Here is a 6,076-nt window from a genome sequence, read left to right on the forward strand (position 1 = left end):
GAGACCCCTCTGCAAGGGGATCTCCTGTGGCCTACTAATGGGCTTTGGATCTCCACTCCGCACTCCCCCCATCATTCACTATGGTAAGATTTTTTGTTCTGATGATGCCTTGCACCTGATCCCTTCGACACCTCGTGGCCGAACCACTAATTAAACCCCTCTGATAGGTCCCTCAACCCATCCTCCATTTCATCCACAAGTCCAGACCTCGGGCTGAATTTAACTGGAAGCTAGTTCGATCTGATCCGATTTGGGATTGAGAAACCAGGCTTCTCAACTGCAGGACAGGAAACGGCACCCGAGGATGTCTCTCACGTTAGTCCAAGTTACCCCTGTGGGCTGCTAACCACAAGGCCAACAGTTTGAAACCACCAGGTGCTCCGAGGGAGAAAGATGAGGTTTACCTGTGAGGAATTACCGTCTCGGAAATCCACAGGGGCAGTTCGACCCTGTCCTATAGGTTCGCCATAAATCGGCTCAACTCGATGGCAGTGGGTTTGTTTATTTTTGGCTGGGAGAAAGAGTTTGGCTTCTTTTAGGCTGAATAAGCAGAGAGGGCTAAGTTTACCTTAGGGACTGAAAAAGAAGCGATGGTAGCCACTTCCCAGGAATTTGAAATTCCCCAGGGGCCAGACCTCCTGCAATAGGAGAGGCCAGGCAACTCCTCCTAGACCCTTTGGGCCAAGAAAAGAATGATGCTTCTGTGAGGCCGCATGGCCCCAGTATAAGTTGGGGGCAGCGAGGGATGCTGGGGGCCAATCTTGGAAGGAGAGCACCGTTTTACAGTCAGACTTGTTTTGCAGAAGGAGGTCTTTGAGTCAGACCTCCGACCTGCTGCAATGGGGGCTCTTCAGAAGGATCAGAAAAGGAAAGTGCTGCCTGAACCCTCGTGGGAGGGCTCGTGGGCATTTACCCCACCCCCCCAGACCCCCACCACACCCCCGCTCCAGTTCCTCGGATCCCAACGCCAGCGGCTGGGCAGGTGGAAGGAAAAGGAACCCAACTGGAGGTATCCACTGGTCTCCCTGCTCCACCCAACAAGGGGCAGGGCAGGGCAGCTCCTTCTGAGAGGAGTTCCTCTTTGGGGGGCTTTGAGGAATGAGGACAGTGAGGGGACCTGTGCTTATATCACACTCCCGACTGTGGCGTCGGAATACCCTGGCCCTCCATACCAAAGCGAGATGCTGGGCCTTCTTCCCCAGGGCCCCGCGCCAGCCGCTACACACACACACCTGGTGTTCGCACACTTACCGCGCCCTGGACCCGGGGACAGAGGCTGGGGGCTTATGGGCACTAGGCCAGGCTGACACAAGACCCCACAGGGGATTGGAATAAAAACGACGGCTCGAGGGAATCCGGTTTATGGATCCCGCCCCAAATCAGTCTGGGTAAAGGGCCTCCCTGACCCAAACTCTAAAACCAAACTCACTGCCATCAAGTTGATCCCACGGTAGACCTGCCTCCATGAGTTTCCAAGACTGCTCACGGAGTTGAAAGCCCTTCTTTTTCCCTTGCTGCTTTGTGTGGTTTGAGACTGCTGACCTGTAGGCCGCAGCCTGACACATAACCGCTCCACCACCAGGGCTCCTTTCCCAGGCCTAGAAGCTTCCGAAAAGTAGGAGCTCACGTAGTTACACGGAGAAAAGGAACCCTGCGACATGTTTAGGACGAGTCACTCACTGTACGAAGCATTTCTCTTAGAAGAATTAATACCAAAGAAAACCAAGAATCCAGACTAGTCCCAAGGACATGGAGGTGCCACGGAAACCCAGGAAAGGTCGCACGTGGGCGTGGGTGCTGTTCAGTCCCAGATCCGAAGGGCAGGCCCGGGCGAGCCAAGGGCAGAGTCCAGAGCCAGAAACCCAAAGTGCCCAAAAGTGACAGCAGGTTTTTGTGCTTCTGCCAATCTCCTTCAGGAAACAAAACTCTGGCTTTCCAGGTGGTGGGGGTCAGAACTGTGCCCACCCCCATTCAAGGACAGCAAAGGCCAGGGCTCTCAGGTCACACCTTCTGGTAAAGCAGTCTGTACGATGGCCCCAAGGAAGCAGGGTGAGACCTTGTTCACACCCACTTCTGAAATCAGGCTTTACTCCCGTCCCAATCCTGTCCTCCCGAATGGGATTATGGGCGCAGGCATGGAGTTCTGAGTTATAAAAACCACTTCACTTAAGAAAGTATGGCTACCAGGGCCATATTGAGGCGCACTGCCCAAGTGACGCGAAGCCCCCAGACACAGACAAGGAGGCGGCCTCTGGTTTCTCATTTCTCAAAGTGACTGCGCTTCGTATCAGGAAAGTGATCACAGAAGCCAGAGGGAGGCGTGGAGAGCCGATGGCCAGCTTTTAGAAATACCCTTGGAATTCCGCTTTTCCTGGCAGAGGCAGGAGCAAAAGGAAAGTGAGAGGCCGCCTTAGCAGCTGCGCTAAGGGCCCTCCCCGCATCAGGACCCACCTGAGCGGAGGCGGGCACGTGGACCCCACCCAGTGTGCCTCCTGCTGCAGGAAGGGGCGCGGGAAGAAACAGTTCCCCAAGACGGAGAAAGGGAAACTGAGGGCCCTCGGTGCTTCCAGTGCTCCTGGCAGGGCCGGAGCCGGTGGTTGAGATTGACCAGTCCGGCTCCACTCAAGATCCCCCACCCGGAGTCCCGGGCACCTTAGAGGTACGTGTCAGGACTTCTGATTCGTTTTGGACACCCAGTAACCATCGCTGATACGCGGAGTCCCCTTTAAGTAAAGGACGACCCCCAAAGTGAGGGGGGAACATCCCTTTTCGCAACTAATCAATTGTGTTTGAGCCAGACCTCCGAAATATGAATTCTTACACACGTCTCAAAGCCCAGCGCCACTCCAGGGAGGAGACTTGCTCTCCAGGCTAGGGGCCTGCGGTGATTGGGCCGCGACTCCCTGACACCTCCACCGCTGAGAAAAGGTCCCCCTCTAGCGGCAGATCTGAGGAAATACAAGACCCAGTCCATCCGGAGGATGGATTTCCGTGACCCCTGGGACGGCACGCTTTGCCACACCTGTTTGCATTGCCACAAAAGAAGTAGCACGGACCTCAAAAAACAAACCGAAAAGCCAAATGCACTACCATTGAGCATTGACTCATAGTGACCTATAGGGTAGAGTTTCCAAGACCTATAGATCTTTCTCCCATGGAGTAGCTGGTAGTTTCAAACTGCTGACCTTGCAGCTATGCCACCTCCTGAGTGTGCACAGTCAGCCAGAAACAATATCTCTTCTGGGCAAAGGCCCAGATAGAAAAGCCCTCCAGCTCCCAGTAGGTAGTTTATACTTTCAAAACTTGACTTCCTCCCCAGCTCTCTCCCACTATCACCAGGCGTGAAATCCCGATCTTCCAGAACCTATTATTGTTGAGTATCCGAAGAACTACCACCGAGACAGAAATAAGTCCAAGAGAAGGAATCAGAGAAGCGGTAATAGGGCACACAGAACCTATACATTGACCTGATCTTCAGATGGGATCATAGCTATGTCCCAAACTGTAGCCACACGAAAGGATCTCAGCAATTGTTGGGTGTGCCCCCCCTTCCTAAGTCAAGGGCCATATTGAGTTTCATGGCAGCACCAGATGTGATTATCATTCTTGTGTTCCTGACTGCACCTTGGCACGTGATGTCCCTCCGTCCCTCATCAGGGCACCACTTGTTCGGCACCCCTTTTCCCGGCCCTGTTCCTTGTTCGCCAATATCCTTAACCACAATGTAAGGAGAAAGAATGGCAAATCAGATCTGAGACTCCTTAAGCCTGAACTCCTCAGCAAACCTTCAGAAAATTTAATCTCCTTTCCTCTTACGTCTTTCATTCTCCCTGGGCTTACTGTGCTGTGCTGTGCTGCTAAGTCTGCCCACAGGTGCCTGGGAAGAAGGGTTGACAAGCCACTTCTGAGAAACCAGCCTTTGAAGAGCCTCGGAAGCACAGTTGACACGCACAGGGTCTCCGTGAGCGGCACCCGGATGGCAACCAGTGCTTCCCTGCTGTTTATGGGAGAGTAGGGAGCACAAGCCTTCAGGAGAATTCGGCAGCTCACTTACATGTGCAATGCACAAGGCCCGGCACAGCTCTCTTGTTTTCGCTCCAGACAAACACGTGCCCATGTGCTCAACAAGACTGTGCAAAGATGCTCTTTGTTCAAGGGATCATCAGGTGACAGAGCGCTGGAACTTGGCACTATTTTTAACATCTCAGTAGCCTTTGGTGGCTTTACCATATATTTTACTTAGGTGCAGGAACAGGCTTGGAAGGGCACAGCTAGAGCCAGTGGGAAGGAGGCTGGGCTTGGGGTGGTTGGGAAAGGACTGATGTAACATTGTATTTTTTAGTAAGGAGAGTGCTTCTGCATATCACTTATTAGAAAATAAAACTTCAACAAAATAATAACAATTTATGAATTATGACGGGTTCATGAGGAAGAGGGGAGGGGGAGGGAAGGGGAAAATGAGCAGCTGATATTAAGGGCTCAAGTAGAAGGCAAATGTTTTGAGAATGATGATGGCAACAAATGTACAAATGTGCTTGACACGTATGGATTGTGATAAGAATTGTACGAGCGCCCAATAAAATGATTTTTTAAAAATTCAAAAGAAAATCATAGAGCTATATGAAGAAAAACCAAATTGTTCGTGCCCACCCAGGGACGCAAAAAAAAAGGAAAAACCAAATTGATCCAGAAAGAGGAGGAAGGAAGCAAGAGTGAGCCAAAACCCAGTGTGGCCTCGAGGTGGGGAGAACGGGGAGGGAAGGGAGGAAGGCAGATGCTCCTGGAAGAAGCCGGGCTAGAGGATTCCGTGCCTCTAGCGACTCTGGGACTGGGGAGAACTGCCCCCGTGCCTTTCTGAGCTGCTCACCCTCTATGGGAGTAGAAAGCTTTGTCTTTCTCCTGAGGAGCGGCTGGTGGTTTCAAACTGCCGACCTTATGGCTGGCAGCCCAATGAGTAACCACTACACCACACTACCAGGGCCTCATCTCACATACAATGCCATTCTTATTTTGCCCCCACCCCTCTTCCAGGGTATTTAGTATAGATTTAAATGTTTTCTCTATTTATTCTTAGGTGTTGGGCTTTATTTCGAATATAAAACTTTCAAATGTAAGACTGAGCCAAGGCAGATGGGCTTTCTTTGGGCTGCAGCTCATTTGACAGACATTTATGCACAGCCTTCTACGCCAGACCCTGGCCGGGGCCTGGAGAATAGAGGCAGGAAGGACCCCCCAGTGAACTCCAGGGACCAGCTGCTCCTGCCCGGCAGGGAGCAGGGCTACGCAAGCAGAGCCATGGCGGCGGCGAGCAGTTCTGCCAGAGCAGGAGGCGCCTCTCGGAAGCAGAGGTACCTGTGTGGGGCCTGAGACAAAAGGAATTTCCCAGGGAGACCTGGGAAAAGGGCGGTCTGGAGGTGGTTCAAACGCACCCAGCTGGTAACGGAAAGGCTGGTGGGTGGCGCCGTGGTTACACCTTGGGCTGTCAACCACAAGGCCAGCAGTTCGAAACCACCAGCTGCTCCAGGACAGACAGAGACTTCCTACTCCCATAAGGAATCACTGTCTCGGAAACCCACGGGGACAGTCCTGCCTGTCCTGCAGGGTCTCGGTGCATCGGGGTCTACTGCGTGGCAGTGAGCAGGTGTGGTTTTGGAGAGGTTCAACAGAAGGAAAGGCCCAGAGGTGGGTTTCCATAAAGATTCCAACCAGCTCACCTGTTGCCAGCGAATCAGTGCTGACACCTAGCGGCCCTGTAAGACAGAGGAGAGCTGCTTCATAATGTTCCCGAGGTTGACACCCTTTATTATTCCTTTAAGTTTATTACTTTGTTGTTGAAAAGACACACAGCAAACATATTCCAGTTAGCAGACATACACACATAGATAGACAAACCCCTACCCAACTATCTCTGCCATTTAGGGACGTGGATGAGGAGGCTGTGTAACCACCCTCAGCCTCCAGTCTTGGTTCTCCCTCCATTCACATAAACCCACTGTCCCCCGAGGTTCCTATCTGATGTTCCAAGTCACTGCTGTCAATCTGACCCCACATAGAGGGGATACCCTCCCCCCGCCCT

The sequence above is a fragment of the Echinops telfairi genome, unplaced genomic scaffold (genome assembly GCF_000313985.2).
Source record: "Echinops telfairi isolate 266 unplaced genomic scaffold, ASM31398v2 ScPeMD7_7475;HRSCAF=8513, whole genome shotgun sequence".
NCBI classification, from domain to species: Eukaryota; Metazoa; Chordata; class Mammalia; order Afrosoricida; family Tenrecidae; genus Echinops; species Echinops telfairi.